Source organism: Ictidomys tridecemlineatus, unplaced genomic scaffold, assembly GCF_052094955.1.
Source record: "Ictidomys tridecemlineatus isolate mIctTri1 unplaced genomic scaffold, mIctTri1.hap1 Scaffold_3929, whole genome shotgun sequence".
In the NCBI taxonomy this organism is placed as follows: Eukaryota; Metazoa; Chordata; class Mammalia; order Rodentia; family Sciuridae; genus Ictidomys; species Ictidomys tridecemlineatus.
Window position 1 is genome coordinate 1 of NW_027522568.1, and position 23,751 is coordinate 23,751.

The 23,751-nt window shown below is 41.8% G+C and overlaps 1 long non-coding RNA gene across 1 annotated transcript; it reads right to left on the reverse strand.

Moving 5' to 3' along the window:
* Window positions 1–129: 129 nt before the first annotated feature.
* LOC144373430 (uncharacterized) lies at window positions 130–23,687 on the reverse strand. Its single transcript, XR_013433115.1, has 3 exons — window positions 23,569–23,687; window positions 22,122–22,191; window positions 130–381 (listed from the first exon to the last, which is right to left on the reverse strand). It is a non-coding gene; the product is annotated as an uncharacterized LOC144373430 (long non-coding RNA).
* Window positions 23,688–23,751: the final 64 nt, after the last annotated feature.

Consider the following 23,751-nt stretch of genomic DNA (forward strand, 5'->3'; position numbering starts at 1 on the left):
TATGAACTCTTGAGATATAGCACTAGTAAAAATACCAGGCCATATCTGGGCCCCCATCATTGAAGCAAAGTGTCTATGTCTTATTATTTATTTTCATTCCAAGTTCAGAATAACTATCACAATGCTTACTTTCTTAATGCCATGGCTTCAATAAAGTACCTTGAACTTTGACTTCCACTGATGAGATCTTGAATATAATGCAATGGTTCCTTCCATTGGTTCCAGGAATCTGAACTTGAGGTGGAGGTTCAGCTGGAGCTGCAAAAAGGAGCAATCAGAACAAGGAGGCTGCACTGTTGGACTTCCACCTTCTTCAGGGAACTCAAGGAGAATATTGTTTTCAGAGTTTCAGAGGTCCTTGTCTTGTTTGCTCTGTTTTGCCTGAGGGAAGTGAGATTGTTTGATTTTATTTTAAAACTGACCTTTGATTTTGACAAATTCATCCTTTTTCTAGCACGAATGACACACACACACACACACACACACACACACACACACACACACAATTCAAAGCAGAAATAGGGTTATGTCTATATCCTCCCAAATTATTTTAATTGTTTTCTTCTCAGTGGAAATTGGTGCAATTTATATCAACAGGTTATTATTGTCTTCCATCCAATTCAGAATTGGTTTACTAAATGCCTGCTGCTGTGGACTAAATATCATGTCCCCAGAAAATTCATTTGTCAAAGCCATAATTCCCAAGTGACGGCTCTTGGAGTTGGGCTTTTCACAGGTAATTAGGTCATGGGAGTAAAGTCATCATGACTGGTACTAGTTTTCTTGTAAAAGGAGACACATGACAGATGCTCTGTCTCCATATGAGGATCCAGCAAGAGTCACTCAAAGAACAACTGGCTTGGTGTTATAAAAAAATATGAATCCCGGAAGTTATCTAATGCAAAAAGGCATAGAAGATGTTAAACTAAAAAATAACATAAATAATAAATACTACACTTTGAGACTCAACTGCAATTAAGAAAGCTACAACATCAATCTGGATAAGAATAATAGGATCACAAACATCCTTTAGATCAGCATCTGTTTCATGAGAAAAAGAGCAATGACCTGGAACTTGTAGTTTCAAAAGTACAATAAAATATTGGACCATTTTGAAATGAGGATGAAGAATAGAATGAACTGTATGCGTGAGTTGATTACTCTGCCATAGTGAGGTCAACATAACTAGACTTCAGGCCTGGCAGAGAAGGGACATGAAAATGCTCAGGTATCCACTTTTCTTGTTTTTAGTTCCTTTTTGTGTTTTTAAAGTTATAATGATTAAATGTACGTATTGGTTGGAGAAATAAGTATGAAAGTCTATTAGAAATTAAGGTTATGATAAATCATCTAAAACTTGAGAACCTATCCAATGTTAGAAAGAAGTCTTGAAAGGAAACTAATCCTTGAACAATGTTTGATCAAAGAACTATGTAAAAAGAAAAATGGCTTAAATATAAATACAAAAGATCATATAGATTTTTTATACCTTATAGAAAATTGAAGGTCAGAGGAAAAGGAACAGCACACTACAGCTGGGCGATGCACTATGGCAGGGGTGGGTAAGAGTGATAAGAACCTGGTGAGGCTGCCTTGCTAGAGTGTTGCAAGCCTATGTCAAAAGCTTAGCTCCTGCTTGTGAGAGGTTGACACACTTTCTTTTCTTTTCTTTTCTTTTTTTTTGTTGTGGTATTGGGGATTGAACCCAGACTTTTTGTCTCAGAGGCAAACACTCTACCAACTGAGCTATATCTCTGGCCCTCTTCATACAGACTTTCTAGATTGTTCTAACCACTATTAATTCCTGTGTTCTTCATAAACCTGTACAGCCTAATTTATTCACTCTTTTCTCACTGTGGAGATTGAGAAATGTGCTTCACAGTGGACAGTGAGAAATGTGGACATCCATATGTGCTTCCTTTGTTCTGTTTCTTCTTTCAGTTTCATAAGCTCAGGGACCATGGCTTTGTTTTGTCTATGGATTTCTAAACACCCAGACCTGTTCAAGAAAGGTTCAATAAATTCAATTAAAAGAGGTAAAAACAAAACTTGAATGGAAGTGTGTTTTGACTGAAGACTAAATACAAAGCTCATCTGTCTGCTGTCTTGAGAGCAGGAGGCCTGGTTGGACAGATAACTGTGAGTTCCGGAGCAATATCCACCTAGTGAAGAGCAATGGGTAATCAAGAGCCTGAGATATGACTCCCCCATGCCCATCAGAGCCCTGTTTAAATCCAGGATTACTAATGTGTCCAAATTTCCAATGAATGGTGATCACATTCAATTATTTAATATTCATTTCTTGTAGAAGGAAACACTAGATTGATACAGACAGTCAGCTTTACAGGATGAAAGGTGTCTGAGCTGGAGAGCACAGTCCATCCTTCACATCACCAATCTTTATCATCTCAGGCAAAGGGATAAGATGTAGAGATTTGCAGAATCTGCTAGTAATAATGTGGCTTTTCAAATCCCATTTTTCCTACCTAGATTGGTGCAACTTCTCTAATCTCACTTTTCTGTACATATACAGTTCTATTTGTGTCCATTTTTGTACTTAAACATACTCTATATTCTGATATTTGATAAAAGTTGTGAATTCATGTTTTTCTGCAACGTTAAATCAATTGTACCTGTTCACTGTTTGAAAATTGACTGTTTCTGTTTGGTAAGACAATTATTGGCCAAGAGAAATTCATGAAAAAGGGTTGCCAGATTTGTTAGTTATGGGTAAGAGCCCAGTAATTTTAGATTGAAAGGAAAAAATGTAATAATTTCATGATATTTGTGTTCATGAACTGTTTTGGGGAATGGCAAGTCTATTCTATTGTCATATTTCCATAATGAAAGACAACAAGGCTTCAGAGAGTTCAGAGAGGTTGCAAAAAATGAGAGCTCAGATCTCCAATTTCAGTGCAGTTACAATATTTTATTGTATTTGTTCTTTTTATATATTCATTACAGTTTCTAGGGGAAAATAAGCCATATCCCTATTCTGCCCCCAAAAAACCCCCCACAAAGGTCCAATGTTCTCTGATACACAGGTGCAGTGACACATTTGTATCTATGTTTCTGCAGTGATCATTTCCTCTGACAAATCTTGTCCATTTTATTAATGAAGTTCCCTTTTACATAAGCATGCTTGGGACTTAACTTGAGAAAACCATGGCAATCTACCCCCTGGATGTAATATTTTTGAAAACAGAAAAATTCAAAGATCTTTGGAAATCAAGCTTCAAAGACACTTATTTAAGGGTGAGATGAATATTAACTTTTTTCAAGAACTTTATGTGAAAGAAAAGGAAAACATTTTTGCCACAGCATGAGGTCCAGATCTGATAGTGTCAACTAAAGAGCTCACTACTGAAGGCTAAAAGTACTTATAATAAACTGTGATATATTTTATTAATTCCAAAATGTAACAGCACCCTAGCATAAAGCAGAGAAACAAACAAAAGCATTGTTCCTACAGCAGCAGATTTTTATCATGCTTGTTTAAAGAATAGGAGACTTACACTCAGATGTCAGTAGCACAGTTGTTAGACAGTAGATATGAGAAAAAATATAGTTTTTAGTTTAGCTATCTCTGACTTTTACTCATCGTTTTTAAAAAATCACTTAAAATTACATTGTGTACATTTATTCTGAAAAGACTAAACAATATGATGCAAATTTAAAATCTAGTTTAGATGGAAAGTATTGCAAAAGTATTGTGCATAAAATGCAATGTCTTGGCTGGGTTAGGCTGATTCTCAAAAGACCATTAAAGGCGATAGTTGAAAAAAGCCCTAGTTCATTTGCCTATGCTAACCAGATCCAGCAAGGTGGAAGGAAGGAAGGAAGGAAGGAAGGAAGGAAGGAAGGAAGGAAGGAAGGAAGGAAGGAAGGAAGGAAGGAAGGAAGGAAGGAGAGAAATAAAGAAAGAATAAATAAAATAGCATGAAAAAATTCAAAAGCAAATAAAATTGGTAGTGGTGGTGGTGGTGGTGGTGGTGGTGGTGGTGGAGGTGGTGGAGGGGGAACTTGCTTGGTTTTTGGCCAGGAATACATAAAAAAAGTCTCAATGTATTATTTATAGTGTCAGAAATTCCAAAGAGGAACACTTGATTTAATTCAAAGTATAATTCCAGTTATGTGCACAAATAACTGAAGAACCTGAGATTGGAAACAACTCATGGGAATGTATGTTTTCAGAAAGAGCAATTGGTTCCTTTATACAAAAATTGCTTCAAAGGACAGAATCTGCAAAATGGGTAACCTAGGAGACAGGGAGGAAATTCTGAAGAGATCAAAGAGTCTGCTGTTCATTGATTGTGCACAAATGTATCACAAAGCTATCACACTACCACTCACACCCCAGCACTTGAAAAGGAGAATTTGCAAAGCAAGAAATGGAATCAGGCCTGTTTTCAAGTTCCTCCCTTCTGAAAGAGGTGAACAGGTAAAAGGTATGTTCCTCTAGATTGGAAAGAAAGGATCACTAAAGACCAGTGGTACATGGATGCTAAAGTTCTGACTGTACAAGTCATGAGGAAGGTGCCATTCATGAGAAGCATCACTTGGAGGCAAAGACACCCTGGAGGACCTGAGAAAAGTGAATGCTATGTGGAGTCAAGTACAGTTATATACAATGCAAGTCCACAAAATACCTCTATCTCTGTAAAAGAAAAGAAGATTAGATGTCCCGCCCCGTCTGGAAGCTATTGATGCAACAGGCCTAGGGTTGGTAACCAGATACAAGACAGAACACACAGAAATATTTGAAGATCTGGAATTGGACTCTGGATGTGATTGCTGAAAATAGCTGGGGAATGGGAGAATGGAAGCTGTTTGCTGCAAGCAGTTTCAATTTGCTTTGTTGATTAACTTTGTTGTAAGTGAGCACATGCTATTTTTTTTTCTGTGGACCTAGAAGAATTCAAAACTGCTTCTTACAGGTGACAGGCATGCTTACACATTGAAGCCTCTGTGCCATTGATAAAAAAAACAGTTCACTCATGTGGGCACCTGCACTTCAAGTGAATGTTGTAAACAAATATGTGACAAATGGATGTCAGTGAGACTTTGGAGAACTGATCTTCTCAGCTGTTCCTCTTTTCCCCTGAAAGTTGGTGATGCTAGATTCAAGAGAACTCTTTCTGACACCCTTCGTGTTTCATGCCTGAACTGTGCTCTGAAAGTTCTTGAGGAGAACAGCTTAGAAGTGCAGAAGTGAAGCTGTTTGTTGAAGCAGCTTCAAGTGGCACAAGCTAACTTGTTCTCAGTGAGCACATGGGGATTTTCAGCAGTGTGAATGAGAATGGCTTCTCAGAGCTGGTAGGCATGTTTGCATTTGGCAAACTTTGCCATCTGTCACCCAGAGTTCCTTGCATGAAACCTACATTTCCAGTGTTTTCAGAAAGGTGTGATGAGTGGGTTTCCATGGAATTTTGTGGAATTGATCTTTTCAGGCAGTCCTCATTGCCTTCTCAAAATTGTTGATCCTGGTGCAAGGGCTCTCTTGTCAGCCAACATTGTATTTTGGGCCTGACCTCGGCTCTGAATGTACTTGCTGTACTTCCCATCTTTCCTCTCTCTGGTCCACTCCTCAGATCCCATCCTCCTTTCAATAGGGCCTTATCCAGGAAGCCTGCCCATGTGCCTCCCACTTGATTTAAACTTCTCCAGTGCACTTATTGTCAAAGCAGGGACTCCCAGGAGAGAGGGCTCTCCATTCTGCACACTGAAATTTCTCACCAGGGAGGACTCCTCCATGCTTGGATGGCAGGGCTGCAATCACCTGGAAGGTGGAAATAGGAGGCTGGTGGTGTTCCTAGCCAGGATGCTGGTGACTGCAGTGCATTTAATCTATGGCCCTCAAGGAGCTTTATGCTGCAGATTTGTGTATTTCTGCATCTGTATGCACACAGTTCTTCATGTGGGGAAAAAAGCAATGTTCTCAAAGTTTGCTTTATATTATACTCAACTGGTAATTTACAAACCCCAGTGTCCCATCTTAGCCCAGAGCCATTCCATCAGCCCAGGGCCACTGGGTGGTCCAGCGGTCAGTACTATGCACAGCTCCCAGGTGGCTCCAGTGTGTAGATGAATTTGAGAGCCAGTGTACAGTAGGATTTGCCCTTGAGGTTAGATTCATTGACTTCCTCTTATGTCATTTCACTGGTTCAGGATATTCCTTGTCTCATGAACCATTCTGTGAAATCTTCAAGTTAGCCATCTCTGGTCATTTCTTCCCTTTGATGGCACCTGGTTCAACAGCTTGTTGTTGGGTGGGGTCAGTCATGGGCAGTCCTGGGTCACAGAGAGGGACAGGAAGACCATAATGTGGAATGGTGGTGTAGAGAGTAAGGGTGGGGCCAGAGCCCACACTGTGGTTAGGGTAGGGAAGGGATCTGAAGAGACTACCTTGAAAGCGAGCTCTGGCTGCAGTTAACCAGGAATCAGGGCCTGGAAATGGAAGCCATGACAGGGCTTCTGACTAGAAAGGACACATCTTTCTGGGCTCAGTTGGAGGTCCATCGAGGCAGAGGAAAAGAGAGAGGATGCAGGAGAGGGAGATGGTCTAGATCACAGAGCAGCTCCGTCATCATATCTTAGAGAATGGATTTTTTTCTTCCAGTTGTTGGTAAATGCTAATTCATTCTCGTGTTACATTCACATCCACCTCGTCCATTGGAAAGGCCGCTCAACCACCACAGGCAGTGGTATCTTGGTGGATGTGTGCATTCTAAAAGGAGGTGAGGTTGGCGCCAATAGAGTGTGTAGGCGTTCAGGCATTGGCAAGCTTGCTTTGGAGAGTGAATCTTCTAAATGTTATTGGGCTGTTTTTGAAAGATCATGTGGTTTGGCTAGACCTAGAATGCTTCCACACAATTTAGCATGGTGTATATTTTAGAGAGCATGATCACTGAGGGACAGGTTGCTGGTGTGAAGCCATGAGCATTAACATCTATCAAGTTTCTCACCTGGAGTTGGCTACCTACAACTGGTGACAGTGTTTTGCTCCTACTGAGCAATACTAAACAAATCTCTGGGCCAGTAATCCATTGCTGAACTACATCACCAACAAAAAGACACTGAGTGAAGGTGAGGACCAGAAGAGCCCGGGAACCACCTGACAGCAGCCCTGAAGTCCTGAGCTCTGGCACATCATATGCCAACTCAACTGGGTATCAACCTCTTCCTGGGCTCATTAGAACTGTGTGCTTCAACTTTCAGAAACAAACGCAGAATGACAGAATCTTCTCTGAGGACACTTTTCTAAGTCTTGTTTGCAGCACGTGTTCTAAGTCTTATTTGCAGCATGTCTTCACTGGAATGAGTAGTCATTTGGCATTCTGTTGTACTTAAAATTTCATGAGATTCTACTCTTACTTGGTAGGTTGTGTGAAAGTGACTCGGCCTGAATGCATTTTACATCCCAAAATATGGCTTGTCTTTTCTCCTAAACCTATCAGGGCAGTCAGAGCAGCCAAGGAGTACTATAAATTCAGGCACAAAATGGCCAGATAGACTGGGATCACTGTATATCTTTCTAGAACCTTCTTTCATGCTCTGGCTTCCCTGAGGTAAAGTGTGGAGACTCTGTGATCCAGATTTGTTAGCAAGTAGTTTTCTTGGGAGGTGATGCTAGAAAACTCCAGGTGGGAACAGAAAGTGATTAGGAACTGGAAGACAGGGTGTACCAGCCAGTTGTTGTCACTGAGTGACTAAGCACGGTCCTGATAAGGAGTGCTGGGGGTCCATGTAGATCATGCTACTAATAGAAGCCCTCCTACAGGGTGAGAGAGCTGGGGTGTTCTTTACCCACTCCTGCCAGCCATGAGGGGAAGATGCTGCTGGCCTTCACTGTAGGCAAATGGGCCATGGTGCTGGGGGCTGGAGGTCAGCTGGGGTGTGAAGAAATGGCATAGTGCTGGACAATGTCATCCAGCTTTGAATCCCCAGACTGGGATCTTTAGCAGGGCAAGGTCAGAGACTGTGCTCAGTGCAGCGTCTACTTCTCAGCATAGTGCCAGGCACACAGCAGAACTTCATCAATACCCTTGGAATGCTCTGGCTCGCCCCAGCCCTTCTCTAGGCCTCTCAGCTGGGCTCTCTCTGCTGGTCCTGTCTGTTCTAGTATATTCAGCTCTTGCTTCTTCGTCTTTCGCTTTCCTGAATTATGTCCTCTTTCTTCACACTCCTGTGGTCACTCTTTCTCCACACTCCTGTGGTCCCAAATGGCTGTGTGGCGGGGCTGTGGCAGACAGATCTCATTACTACCAGAGATGGAGTTTTTAAGCCAAATAAGACACGTGCTCTGCTGCCAAGGATGGTCTTCAGCATAACGTGAGGTAGAAGTTTTGAAATTAGGATTGTCCTCCCAATCTTAAGGCATGTCATCCCTGTGTGCACACTAGAAAGTGCCCTGGGAAGAAAGTCAGGTATGGGTTTGGAATCAGAGGCCAGCATGAGAAGAACACTTTCACTGCTTACTGGACAATGACCTTGGGCATGTTCTGTAACCTCTTGGGACATCAGTGTTTGCATATCTGAAATGGGGATAGTTGTATGACTGACTTCAGGAGGTGGGTAGAGAGAATCCTAGAAGTAGAGGAAGAAAACACACAGCATCTGTGAAGCACCCCGCCCCCACCTTTAGTCTCCATGATTTTCTAAGCGTGTGTTGATTGACTGTTGGTTACAGCATGCCTGTAGATCTACCTGAGGTCCCGTCTAATTTTGCCCAGTTGCCACATTTGCAAGGACACCTTCTAATAGAATTGGATCTAGGAAGCTGGGGTCCCTTTGCAGAACATACAGGATCCATAGCAAAGTTCAAGCCCCTGAGACAGAGGGCTTCTGCTGGTGTCCTCATGTCCTCGTGGGCACTGCAATGCCTTTCTCCACCGATGTTCATTGAGAGCCTGGTCCAGGCCAGGCCAGGGCTCCCTGCTGAGAATGTGGCAGAGAATGAAGCACATGCCTGGCTGGCTTGTAGGGGAACAGTGGGGGGCAAGACAGGCCAGTGATGGTGAAGACAAGACCAGTTAGTTGACTTGTCCGAAGGTCTTGGAGCCAGGCACTCTTCTAAGCACCTTATCATAAAAGCTTCCTCATCCCTCAATAGTTGCAGGAGGAACAGTGCTTTGGTTGTCCCCATTTTCCATAGGTGACAACTGAGGCACTGAAAGATCAGGTCACTTGGCCAAGGTCATGGAGATAGCACAGGGGGAAGTGTTGGCTGCAAACCCTCCCATGTGGCTCCAGCTTTGGGCTCTTTATCCCCCACGGCCTGCAACCTCTTGGTCATGCTGTGGCCCCTGTGACCTGTCTGTCACCAAATAGTGATTCACTGCAGGGCCTTTCCCGAGTCCTCTTCCACCTCAGAGTGCCTGTGTCTCACAGAGAGTTAACCAGTTTCCTGGGCCCCACTGGAGTTCCTGGTTTTGCCAATCTGGGGCGGGGCCTGAGAATGTGTGTTTGTAACAAGGTCCCAGGTGACCCTGAAGCTGATGGGTCTCAACACAGGTGACTTTCCTCCTCCCCTCAGGTCATTTGACAATGCCTAGAGACCTTTTGAGTTATCACAAGTCAGGGGTGCTGGTGCAAAACTCAGATAGAGGCCATGGGTGCTGCTGAATGTCTACACTGCACGGGGAAAACCTCTACAGACTAAGAAGGATATGGCCTGATGGGCCAAGGGCGCCCAGGTGAGGAACCCAGTGTGGAGTACAAGCACATGAGCTTGGGTGTGTTCAGGTATGGCCTCGGGGCTTGTTTCAAATGTGGCTTCTGTCAGTGCAAAACTCCAGCACCTCTGAGTGGAAGCCTTTCTGACAAGCTCTGAACAGCAGTGTATTCTGAAATTTTTTTGTATACATATAATTTTACCCATTTTCACAATTATTTGATAGGTGTCATGAATGTTTTAATTGTTAGAATTTGTGTGTGTGTGTGTGTGTGTGTGTGTGTGTATGAGGTTTGGAAACAGGGCATAAATTTGGCCTTCTTCATGGGCCATATTAGTATACACAACTGCTAACAGATGCTTAGCAGTAATTATAAGTCACATTTCCTTCCTTTAATATTTCTATGAAGATATGCCTTTCATGTGTAAAGACAAGTGTTTTCAAAATTGATTCTCTGGACAGATCTTTGGGCTCAGGTGTCAGTGTTCCAAACTGTGCCAGAAAACACCAAATCTGATTTCACAGACTGGGCTGTCCTTAGCTCTGGCCTCCAAATTCATTCCCCTTCCTGGCTGTACAACTCATGAGACTTGCCAGAAAGGAAGAGCCATGGAAGATTTTAAGGAGGACAGCCACAGGATCCTCTTTGCTCCTAGCCTCTTGAGAAAATAATAAAAACAATAACATCAAGCAAACACATGGTCTAGAACCTTCTGTAAATAATTAGTATTTACCATATTGATATGTGTGCCGTGGTCCAAATTGTATTTCAGAGAGAGAGAGAGAGAGAGAGAGAGAGAGAGAGAGAGAGAGAGAGAGAGAGAATGTGTGTGTGTTTGATTCTGAAGAATCAAAGCCAGAGAACAGAGATAATTCTATTAGCTGCATCTGGATAGCACTTGGCCTCCTTTCCTAGCAGGAAAGGTCTGGAAGTCAATGGCAGAGCTTGTTCGTGGTGTAGCCAAGTTGTCTCATTTTCAATGCTAGAGCATCTGTTCTGAGAATTTTAGTATAGCACCTAATTTTTTTATCTTTGCAGGAACTTGCAAATGTGGGTGTTGAATGAGGGGTATCCATCAGAGGAGAAAAGTTCTTGTTTTGGAATTGGGGAATGTCTAAAGGCTTGTTAGAATGAGTGGAATGAGATCACTTAAGACTTCAATGAGAGATAGCAAAAGCAGAGGTAGGGGATGGGGTTATGGCTCAGAGATAGAGCACTCACCTCACATGTGCAAGGCCCTGGGTTCAATCCTCAGCACCACATAAATAAATAAATAAATAAATAAAGTTATTAAAATGAAAAGCAGGGGTGAGGGTGGATATACAACAAGCCTCTGAGATGTTCTTTCCATGTCAGGAGGTAGCAGGACATTGGAGCAATGCCTGTGCATCCACTGCTAAGTTCCATCTTGCAGGCAGACCCAGCACTGCAAGCTGATGAGGAACAGGACATAGGAAAGCCATTTACTGCAGATGACACGATTGAGCATCTGGCTCATCCCAGAGGATTGGGGGAGGCAGATGCAAGCCAGGCTTGGAGGACCCCATGGAGTACCACCAGGTGACCAACAGCCAGTTCAAAACTCTATTGTTCCTTAGAAAACTTGGATTAGAACCACCATTTGGCCCAACTACCCCACTCCTCGGTCTATACCCAAAGGACTTAATATCAGCATACTGTAGAAAGGCAGCCACACCAATGTTTATAGCAACTCAATTCACTATAGCTAAACTGTGGAAGCAACCTAGATGTTCTGCTGTGGATACAAAAACATTGTCCTATATAAACACAAAGGACTAATGCTCAGCATTAAAAGAAAATATAATGATACCATTTGCAGGTAAATGAATGGAGTTGGAGACTATCATGCTAAGTGAAGTTAGCCAATCTCATAAACCCAGAGGCTGAATGTTCTCTCTTAAGAACTAGATGCTGATCCAAAATGGGGGGAATGTGAGAAATGGAGAAATTTTGATCAAATGGGAGGGAGGAGAGGGAAGGATGTATGGGGCAGGATAGATGGTGGAATGAGAGGGACATTATTCCCCCAGGTACATGGATGAGTAACATAGGGTGCAATGCTACATCGTGTCCAATTAGGTAAATGAAAAGTTGTGTTGCAATAGTGTACAGTGAATCCAAATGCATTCTTCCCGGGGTCCTGCCCTAGCGGGGTCCAGGGAGTCCTGAAGGATGAGTGGCGTCGGCGAAAAGATGAGACAGGAGTCGTTCCGTTGGAGCAATCTCCAGAGAGAGATGCAGCTTTCTCTGGGTCATCTTTTATTACAATTTTTCTCATCATTATAGATTCAGAATACGTCATTGATTATATAATTTAAAACTTTGCCGAGACATGACATTTCCTTAACCATGATTGGGGGTACAAAAAATGTAACATTAATTTACATTTTTCCAGGATATGACCTTCAGTTATGTGATTATTAAAAGTACAGAATCATTAATAAAATACGTCACTAATTTACATTTTTCAGATTTTCCCAAGATTTACTATTTTTCCCAAGATATGTTATATTCTTATTAACTAATGCCAAGCTACGTAACCAGACTCTAAGTCTCCTAACCAATCATTAACCTAAAGTACACTTGTACTTTATTTCTAACCTAAAATTCCCATCTAAAAAAGTCCCTTTAAATCTTATATTTAAAATATCCTAAAGTTTATGAAGCATGTGTGAGGCCCTAGGTTCCATCCCCAGTATCAAAACAAAATAAAATAAAAATCCCAAAGCCATATACCCTTTGAAAGATGGAGGTGTGGATGTGGCAAGCCGTCATCAGGGCTCACCCCTTATTACACATCAGAGAATTCATACTGGAGAGAACATTGAGTTGTGTGTGTTGGGGGTGGAGCCATCCCTTCAGAAGCCAGAGAGCTCCCCCTGCTGGTTACAACCCTGGAATGTGGACCATGTGGGGAGCCTCTGCTGGCTCTTCTGCTCTTTGTTATACTGGATAATTTTTAGAACAGTCACCTTTTAGGCAAGTGGGTCTATCAAGCTCCTAGTCTACCATGCTAGAAGTTAGTATTATTAAGATTTTTGTTTTGAGATGGGATCCTGCTGTTTTGCCCATGCTGGTCTTGAATTCCAGCAATCCTCCTGCCTCAGTGTGTGGGACTACAGGTGCATGCCATTGTGCCTACCTCTAGAGCAACTCTTTGAATTTGGTAAAACTGAGAAAGCCCACTAGTATAACTCAGAACTCGGCATACATCGATATTCTTCACCCCAGAGAAAAACCCTGGGAGCTGAAGGAATGTGAGGAAAATTCCTTTCAGATTTGAAATCCACCACATGAGCTGAAAGGAAGCTGAAAATGGCCTGCCCGGTGCCTTCTACCTGCGGAGGCCAGTGTTTAACTGTGCCTGTCCTTGGTCACCACATCCTGTGGATCACGGGGAGGGGTGTCACAGGTGCCAGAGTGACAAGGCTGAGCAGGTGGACAGCCATCAGTGACCTAGCCCAGCCATGATTAGGCTAAGGAGATGGATCTTTAGAGAGCATTGCCCTGCAGACCTTCCTGGGCTGGCCTCCTCCCGTGGGTTCAGCTGTAGTTTGGGGATGAGACTGAAGGGCCTTGATATAGGACACCCTGTGTCCTTGTTTCTCTGTAGCATATTACCTTCTCTGTGAGGCCACAAGTAGTCTGTATGTGAGCAAGAAGCAATTCCCATTGCAACTGCATGCTACTAGATTTGGAATTTTTGGGATGAAATCTTCTTTTAAGATTAAAACCACTAAAATATGGCTGTCATAAAAATAAAAACCTCAAAAACATTATTCTAAATGAAAGACGGCAGATATCAGAGTCCATATTATATGGTTTTATCCTTAGGAAATGTCCAGAAAAGGACATTTTTCAGAGACAAATGAGATTTAGTGGTGTCCTGAGAATGGCAAATGAGAGTGACCACAATGTTATGGGGACGGGGGGGGGGGGTTCTAAAACTGAATTACGGAGATGATTCAATGTTTTGGTAAATTACTAAATCTCTAACGTGTGGAGAGCCACAATGAATGACCACACCTTCCAGAGGTTCTCTGGTCTTGTGATAACCATTTAAGTAATTTTCTGTTCATCATCTCACCACTCTTATCAGTTGCTGAAGGTCATGTCTCATGCTTCCTCTGAGAAGGGAGCTTCCAGTGGGTTCTCAACAGTTGGGAGTTACTTTGAAAAAAGAATTTGACTTTCTCACGTTTTCTCAGTGCACCTGGCTGATTTCATATTTTTGTACTAGTAGAAACGCTTTCCTTCTAGAAAACTGCCAATTAAACATTTCCTTAGAAAAATGTAATGGTGCTTCCTGTTTTTCAAATTCAGAAATAGATTAGCATAGTTTCATCTTTAAGATAGTGTGGTGTGTTTTTTTGTGTGTGTAATAGAAATTGAGTGCTTTTAGATTTTGCACTGTAATAGTTTCTGATGCCAACTGCTCAGAATTGGGATAAACTTCATGGGTTAAAAACATGGTAGTTTACAAGGCTGCCCTCACAGATTGAGGAGTCCCCAGACCACCTTCACTTCTGAGAGCTGGCTACAAATTCAGGGGTCCCCACTACCCCTGTATGTTAGATAACTCACTAGAATGATTCTCAGAACTCAGGACAAAGGGCTATGTTTTTGTTGCTTGTTTTTGGTACCAGGGATTGAACCCAGGTGTGCTTAACCACTGAGTCACATCCCCAACCCAACCCTTTTTTATTTTTTATCAGAGACAGGATCTCTCTAAGCTGCTTAGGGTCTTTCTAAGATGCTGAGTCTGCCTTTGAACTTGAGAACCTCCTTCCTCAGCCTCTGGAGTCACTGGATCATGGATATGCACCACCATACAATATTACATTGTCATCATAAATTTAATGATAGCTAAAAGAGACCCAGTAGAACCAGCCTAAGGAAGAGATGTAGATTGGGCAAGGTCTAGGAACTTCCAAATGCAAAGCTCCTGTCATTTCCCAGGAGCACATTAGGCTACCTGCACACTTATGTGTGACAATACACAGAGTACTGCCAACCAGGGAGGCTCACCTGAGCATCAGGGTCCAGGGTTTTAATTGGACTTTCATTACACAGATATAGTGGATTCTATCCTTGACCCCTCAGTTGAACCCAGTCACCAGCCCCCTTCCTTTCCCTAGAGGATGGACTGATACGACATGGCTCAAAGCCCAAACCCTCGAATCATTTGGTTGGTAATTCTGGCAAGGCCAGGCTGCCACTCTGCATATCATGCATGGTCCAAGGGCTCTCTTGTTGCTCAGGAAATTCCAAGGAACCAGCAATAAGGATCGGCCAAATACTTTATTACATAGCACCCACCTTAAAACAAATCAGTCAAAAATCCTTCTTCACTTATTATTCAATTAAACATGTACCGCAGTCTGTCTGGGCCAAATAACTGGGAGGTGACAAGCATCTTGAAGGTTGAAGCGGGAACTGCTTCATTTCGGGAAAACTCAGTGGGAACTGAGCTGGAACTCAAGGTAGTGGACACCCAAGGTAGTAAGAGCCGCTTTATTGCAGAACAGCAGAGGTATACATACCTAACTGATTACACACAGCTCGACTCAATTAGCATTATCTAGATACAACAGTCGGCCAATAAGGAATCCCCACCGACTTAATGGCTTGGTGGCATTGTCTTACAAACCACTCCTCCTGGCAAACTGCCAGGCGCCATCTTGATTTGCGATCCCCAACAAACATGTAACAAACATGAAGATTACAGACATTCCTCAATAAACAACTGCAGTGTATCACTCCTGCTTATAGACTCCCTGTTGAGGAGACTGGAAACCAAAGTCTTTGTCTAACACAGCAGGAGTGAGCTCAGCTACAATTACTAAGGAAGAAGAGGGGGACAGGAATCTGTGCCAAATACTCCAAGACATTTGGAGGTCCCCTCAATGACCTTCTCTGGGACTTGGTTTTCTTCTCTAGAAGAGGAAGGGCTTTGCCCATGTGGAAATAAAGGCCTTTCAAATAAGAGCAGTCAGAGATGATTCAGAGGTTCCTATAACCAAGTCATCAGCCACCTCTATCTGCAGCAGACATGCAAATGCATGCAGGGAGTGAGACACCTTTACAATGGAAAAAAAATAAAAGGAAGCTCAGGTGTGCCCCAGGTTGAGAGCTGTTGACGTGGAAAACTGGGCTGACCTAGCTGGGAGCAGGACTTCTCATGTGGCTGCTTCAGGGAGATATGTGACTTTCCATGGTTGGTCCTGAGTTGGTAGTGGGGGCAAAAGAGAGAGGAGCTGCAGTGATTGACCAAGTTCAGGCCATGTCTGAGATGACTGCTGCACACGTCACCTTCTGGCTTCCAGGATGGTTGCTGAAGAAGTGTGAGCCAGACCTGTGGCTCAGTGGTGTGGCCATCTTCCGCTTGTGTGCTTATGGATCCCCCTTCTGCTCATTCTCTTGCTGGAGAGAGGCTGGCCAATTCAGGGACCACTAGAGATGCTATCTTCACCACATGGGGAATGTTCCATTGTTCATGTACATCGTAGCCCATGATCTTGTTATATCATCTTCATAATATCTGATAAGAAATGGTAGCCGTGCAGAAGAATGGAGCAAATTGTTCTCTTTAATGTGACGTCTAGCCTGTTCATTGATCCAAATTCAGAAAGAAGCGCAGATGCCACCACGTCAAGCCAATGAGAAATCCAGAGCAATGCAGCAGCCCATCACTTCCTGTGCCAACACAAAGACACAGATCTGTATCCCAGGGAGAGCTGCTGTCAATAACTTATTCCAGAGTTAGTGATAGTTTTGTTAGTGGTTCCTTGAAAGGTCCTTTGCAAGGAGGTTCGACCTTTCCCCTGTGACTCTTAATAGACAAAATCTTGTGGTTTAATGTAACAAAGAGGGTCTTTAGGAAGATGCTGTGGGAAGGATCTAGACCCAAGTCCTTTGCAGTACTTTTCCATGCCTGAGAATAGCAGTGTAGATTTATCATTGGAGGCAAAACCCCTAAGTAAGTGGGCCTTACTGTACCAGTTCTCAGGGGAAGAATTGATGTGTCCCAAATGAGTGAATCTTATGGCCATAAGGAATTCTGTGAGTAAAACCTTTAGCTAGGAGTTCAAGGGTTTCTGAAAAATTTGCTCATTTTAATTTAAGAATAATGTTGGTTCTTTCAAGCTTTCTGGGAGATTATGTATGGTAAAAACAGTGTCATTTTTAAACATGGGGTAATGCCTTATGGAGTTCTAATGATTCCTGTAAAATATGTGCCTTGATCACTTGATATGAAAGTTAGGAGCCTCAGGTTGGGGGAAAAAACCAAGCAGCTGCTAGTGGTTGTAAGGACTGTGCATGTTTAGCAAGGAAATGCTTCAGCTCATCCTGAAAACAGATATACATTGATGCATACATATTCCAACTCTTTAAGAATGGAAGCTGGGTAAGACCCACCTGAAGGGGTGCAGGGTGGCCCTGGAGGCTTTGGCTCCTGGCCATGCCCCACCTTTACAGGATTTCCAGAATTATGCTGACATGTGATCCATAACCTGAAAATAATCTGTTAAAAAGCTCCCTTTTAAAAGTTCCTTCTCCAATACTAATTTAAGATAGTGACCAAGTTGTCTGTATTATGATGGGCAACTACATGGAGAAATTTAGATAATATCCATCTGAAATAATCTGATACCAGAAAGCAGCCATTTTGGGAGCACTAGAGATTATCCAAGTGAAGGTTATAATTTTTAATATTATTCTTTTTTCAGAACCAGGGTCTTCACGTTGAGAATGTGTAATACTCTCTTTGAATCACTCTAGATTTACTCTTTGGGGTCCATTTAGGAGCATAACTTTGGCTGAGGCTGCTACTTTGGCATAACTGCTTGCTAGAGCATTTCCTTTCACATCCATGGTGCCATTTCTCATTCTGACTTTGCATGGGCCACAGCCCTGATGATAGCCGTTCCTCTAAGAAGGAAGGAAGCTGCATCTACATGTTCCTTAATTTGTTCATTTTTATGGGGGTTCTCCCAGAGGTTAAGAAACCCTCCTTGTTTTCAAAGCATCCTAAAGTCACATGATGCTGCCACGAAAACCTACTCTCAGTGCACGTGAGTTGACAAACTCTGTGTACTAAATGCAGTACATTTTGCCATCTGGTCTGACATTCTCTCAGGTTGACTATATTCTAAAGAGAATTCAAATTAGTGATCACGTATTCTGCTTGATAACCTCCAGTTTCAGTTCTGAGAGAAGATTCATCAACAAATAATGAGACAGGTTTCTTAATTGGAACTTCTAATAAATCCAAGTGAGCTACAGAGATTCTGTGATTAAGGAAAGACAACTGTGAGTGTCCCCTTCTGTTAAAAGCTCGAGAATGCCAGGATCCAGAGCAAGAGAGTGGTAAAAAGAAATGTGAGAGGGAGAGAACAACACATGTCCTAAGAGGCTAATTAGCTAGCTGAAAGTGAAAACCTCTTTGTTCACAGATGACATGATTTTGTACACAGAAAATCCTAAGCATCCACTAAAACCTATTAGAATACAAGAGTCCCACAACATTGCTAGAAACAAGATCAATATACAAAAATCACTACTACTTCTGTACATGCACAACAGGAAATCCAAAAATGAAATTGAGAAAACAATTCCATGTATAATGTCACCAAAAAGAACAAAATACTTAGGAATAAAATAAAAAAGGAAGTGCAATATTTATATTCTGAAAGCTAAACACACTGGTTGAAAGAAATTAAAGAAGTTATAAAAAAGAAGTGGAAAAACATCCCATGTTCATGGTCAGAAGACATGATATTGTCAAGATGTCTGATCTATACAGTAAAGCACTCTCTATCAGAATCCCAGCTGTATTATTTTCGGAAATTGACATGTTGATTCTAATATTTACATGGAATTGCTAGATATCAAGAATAGCCAAAATAACTTTTAAAAAGAATAACACAGTAGAAAAACCCATACTTCACAACTTTGAAACCTATTACAAAGCAACAGCAGTTAAGATAGTGCGGTACAGATGTTGTAGATCAATGGAATAGAATCGAGAGCTCAGAAGTATACCTACAGTCTATGGACGGCTAATTTTCAACAGGTGTGACAAGACCATTCAATAGGGAAAAAATAGTCTTTCCTTTCTTCTCCTTATCTTTTTCTTTCTTTTTTTCCCTTCCCTTAACCAATGATGATGTAACACTTGGAGGGCCTATGCACAAGAATAAAGTTGGACCACATCTCTCCAATATGAACACAAAATAGATTAAAGACCTAAATGTAAGAACTCTTAAAAGAAAACATGGATCAAATCTTCACGACCTCAGATTTGACAGTAAATTCTTAGACATGACACCAAATGCATAAGCAATGGCAATAAAATAGAAAAACACAACTGAAACTCAAGTCTTTGTGCTTCAAAGGATACTTATTAAGAAATGGAAATAAAACCTACAGAATGGAAGAAAATAATTACAAATCATGTACCAATAAGGGGCTTATATCCAAAATATTCAAAGAACCAATAAAACTGGATAATAAAAGACAACCAGATTAAAACAGCAATGCTTGAACTCCAAAACTATTGGCGAGAAATCAGAATCCTAAGCACTGCTGGTAGGACTGTAAAATATTGCAGCCACTTTGAAAAACAGTCTGGCAGAGTTACCATGTGACCTAGCAATTCTGCTCTTAGGTACATATCTAAAAGAGCAAAAGCATGTTTACACAAAGTTGTACATGCATGTTTATGGCAGCATTATTTATAATGGACAAAATGTAAAAGTAACCCAAATGTACATCAACTGACGAATGGATAAGATGTAGTATATTCAAGCAAACAGAATGTTACTCAGCCATAAAATGTAAGAAAGTACAGATACCTGTGACAACATGGGTAAACCGAAACAATGTTATACTAAGTGAAAGAAGCCAGCCACAATGGACCATGTGTGACTGCATTGATAGGAATTTTCTAGAAGAGGCAGATCTATAGAGATAGAAAGTAGACTAGCTATTGCTTCAGGCTGGGGTAGCAGATGGGGATCAGGGGAGTGGCAGAGGGTATGGGGGTTTCTCTTTGGAGTGATGAATGTGATCTAAAATTGACAGTGATGATGTTGCACAGCTCTGAGAATACACTAAAAATGGCTCCAGGACCATGTGGATGGCTGACCACACAATGACAGATGAGCTCAACAGCAGTTTAAAAAAGGAAGACACAGAATGTCCCACTGGGCAACATGGGGATGCATGTGGGTGCAGAGTGGACTAGCAGTGGCTGTGGGAGGCAGTTTTGTAGAAATGAGGATAAGGGGACCCCTGGCTCCTGGGGGAGGAAGTGACTAGCTTGTCTGAACACTTCTGCAAGCCGACTTCAACCTCACACATCTTACAAAAAGAAAACAAAACAAAATAAAATGGATTACAGACTTAAGTGTAAAGCCCCAAACTACAAAACTTTTATAAATTAACAGGAGACAAGCTTTAGACCATGAATTAGGGATATGGTTCTTAGACACGACACCAGAAGCACAATGCATGAAGGGAAATTAATAAACTGGACTATCAAAATAAAAACCTGTTGCTTGGTGAATGGCCAAGTGGCCTTGATAAAAGAATGAAAGGACAAACTGTGGATTGTGAGAAAATATTCGCAAATTTTCTATTTGAAAATGGTATCGCCTAGAATAAATAAAGAAATGAACAGTAACTGAACAGTAAAAGAAATCATCAGGGTTGGAGCTGTAGCTCAGTGGTTAAGCTCTTGCCTAGCATGTGTGTGGTCCTGAGTTCAATCCCCAGTACTGGGGGGAAAAAGAGAAAAACAAACAAACAAATAATCCAACTAGAAAATGAGCAAAACATACAAACAGACATTTCACCAAAAAGGATATGCAGATAGATGGTTAAGAAAAGAACACACACACATGGAAGGAGTTCAGTGTTATTAACTATTAGGGAAATATAAATTAAAGCCATAGGAGATGTCACTATATACCTGCTAGAATAGCTTTTGAAATGGTGATAATACTACATGCTAGTGAGCATGCAGAGAGCATCTATCTCTTACACGTTGCTGATGGGAATATAAAATGCTAAGACCACTTTGAAAAAACAGTTTGGCAGGGTTTTTGTTTGTTGTTTGGTACCAGGGATTGAACCCATGGGTATTTAACCACTGAGTCATATCCCCAGCCCTTTTTTATATTTTATTTAGAGCTAGGATCTCACCGAGTTGCTTAGGGCCTTGCTAAGTTGCTGAGCTGGCTTTGAACTCATAATCGTCCTGCCTCAGCCTCCCAAGCCACTGGGATAACAGGCATGTGTCATGGCACCCAGCTGGCAGTTTCTTTAAACACAGAGCATATACTGATCATACATCTAGGAATCTTAGAACTTGGCATATTCCAGAAAAATGAAATCTTATGCCCATGCAGAAATAGGTATGGGGTTGGTATACACTTCAGAGAATTGAAAGCAGGGACTCAAAGACATGCTCATCCACCCATGTTCATGGCAGCATTATTCACAATAGACAAAAGGTGGAAATAACCCAATTGTCCCTTGACAAGTGACTATATAAACACCATAGGGATGGAGTTATATATATGCAACAGCTGTATACATGACATATATATGGAGTTATATGTGTGTGCACACGCATGTGCATGCAAATGTTATTGATCTCTAAACGACGATTCTGCCAAATGCTACTAAAGTGAAATCAAGGAGAAAAAGGAGAAATACTGTGTGACTCTACTTGTATGAGGTACTCAGAGTAGGCATACTTCTTGAGGCATAAAGGGGAATGGTAGGGCTGAGAGACAGGGAGGGAGAGTTAACATTTGGTAAGTACAATTTCAGTTTTTTAAAATGTAAAGAATTTTTCCCCCAGTGCTAGGGATTGAATCCAGGGGTGATCTACCACTGAGCCGTATCACTAGCTCTTTTTATTGTTTTTATTTCAAGATGGGGTCTCATTAAGTTGCTAAGGCTGGCCTTGAATTTGTGATGCTCCTGCCTTAGCTTCCTAAGCAGCTAGGATTACAGGTGTGCGCCACCACACCCAGCACAGAGGAAATGAATACTATGAACAGAAGGTGATTATGATAGCAAAACAATATGAATTTATTTAATGCCACTGTTCTGCACACTTAAAATGGTTAAGATGGTAAAGTTTACATGTATTTGCTACAATTTTTAAAGTTTAAATGTCTAAAATATGTACATGATTGTTTATGATAGCTTTGGTTGAAATAGCCCCAAACTGGGAACAAGCCAAATATGCTAGAAAGGGCAAATGGTTAAACAAATGGCAGTAATAATCAGTACTTAGTAATAAAAGTAAGAAACTATAAACCAACTTGAATAGACATCAACAGTCTAAAAGCCAACTCAAAACATCACTCACGGGGCTGGGGATGTGGCTCAAGCGGTAGCGCGCTCACCTGGCGTGCGTGCGGCCCGGGTTCGATCCTCAGCACCACATACAAACAAAGATGTTGTGTCCGCCGAGAACTAAGAAAAAACAAATAAATATTAAAAAAATTCTCTCTCTATCCCCCTCTCTCTCTCACTCTCTCTTTTTTTAAAAAAAATCACATACTATGTGACTCCATTTATTTTTTTTTATTTTTTATTTTTGTATTTGTTTCAGTTTAATCTTTAATGAAATACATATTTTATTTCAATTTTTCCTCTCTACATTTGAATGGTATCTATAAATAAATTTTATTCATCTTATGTCAACACATGAGTTTCTTCTTTTGTGAGGATGGTAATAACTAAATGTTCTCAAGTTTACAAAATTATAGATATGAAAAATAGATTGGTGGTTGCCATCTTCCAGATGGTGGGAGGGTGGATGAATGTCTCTACAGCTGAAAGGAGGGATCTTTGTGGAGACAGAAGTTTTGTACATTGATTCTGGTGGTGGTTACCTAAGTCTACTTATGCTAAAATTGCATAGAACTCCACACACACACTTTCACAGATGAGTCCATGCAAAACTGATTAATCTGAACAAACTCAGTGGGTTACATCAATGCCAACTTCCTGGTTTTCACATTATACTTCTGTAAAATATTACCATTTCAGGAAACTGGGTGAATGGTGCATGGGTATCTTTTTGTACTCATTTTGCAACTTCCTGTGAATGTATAATTATTTCAAATGTATAATTATTTAGGTATAAACAACATGCCAACCAAAATAAAAAACAAACTTGCTAGTGACCTTACAGCATTTGAAGGCTTGACCACAACACAGACCAGAAAGTTGCCACCGATCTGACCTGGGCTGTCCATACTGAACTGGCTTTTGTCTCACTTAGACACAAAGGTCAGCAGTGCACAACAACTGTGTCACTTTTTTTTTTTAATATTTATTTTTTAGTTATGGTTGGGCACAATACCTTTGTTTTATTTATTCATTTTTACATGGTGCTGAAGATCGAACCCAGGGCCTTGCATGTGCTCTACCGCTGAGCCACAACCCCAACCCAACTATGTCGGTCTTGGTCGGCTCTGCCACGATTTTTACTTTTCTGTATATCTGAACATTCTAACCCTGATCCGATCGATCGTTAAAGACTATCTGAGCAGGAGTCCGTTTCTCACAACACATTCCTGCCATCCTTTGTGGCAGGTTTGTGCATCATTTGTGCAAGAACAGACTGCATAAAACGGAGCCTGAGATGAACGGGAAAACCCTGGGATATGCGTGTGTGACCCACACGTTGGAATCAGAATAAATGCAGAAATGCCTGTGAAACTCGAGCAAAGTACTTCATCTCCAAAACTCCACAGCTTTCCTGGAGCGGGTTTCAATCTCTCCACCCTGTCTCATCCACCCTGTGGATCCTCCCTACACTTCGTGGGTCTCGGGCATGGGTACCTTGGAGAGCTCGCTGGGCCAGCCGGACCTAACGGGCGCTCACAAGCGGCCGCCTCCAACTGGCCGACCCGCGCCCCGGGCTGGCCCCGCCCCAGCCCCGCCCCCGGGCCCTTGCGCGAGGACCCCGCGGAGCTGTCCGCGGCTACGCCCGACCCAACCTACCCTGTGGCCCATCCGGATAAT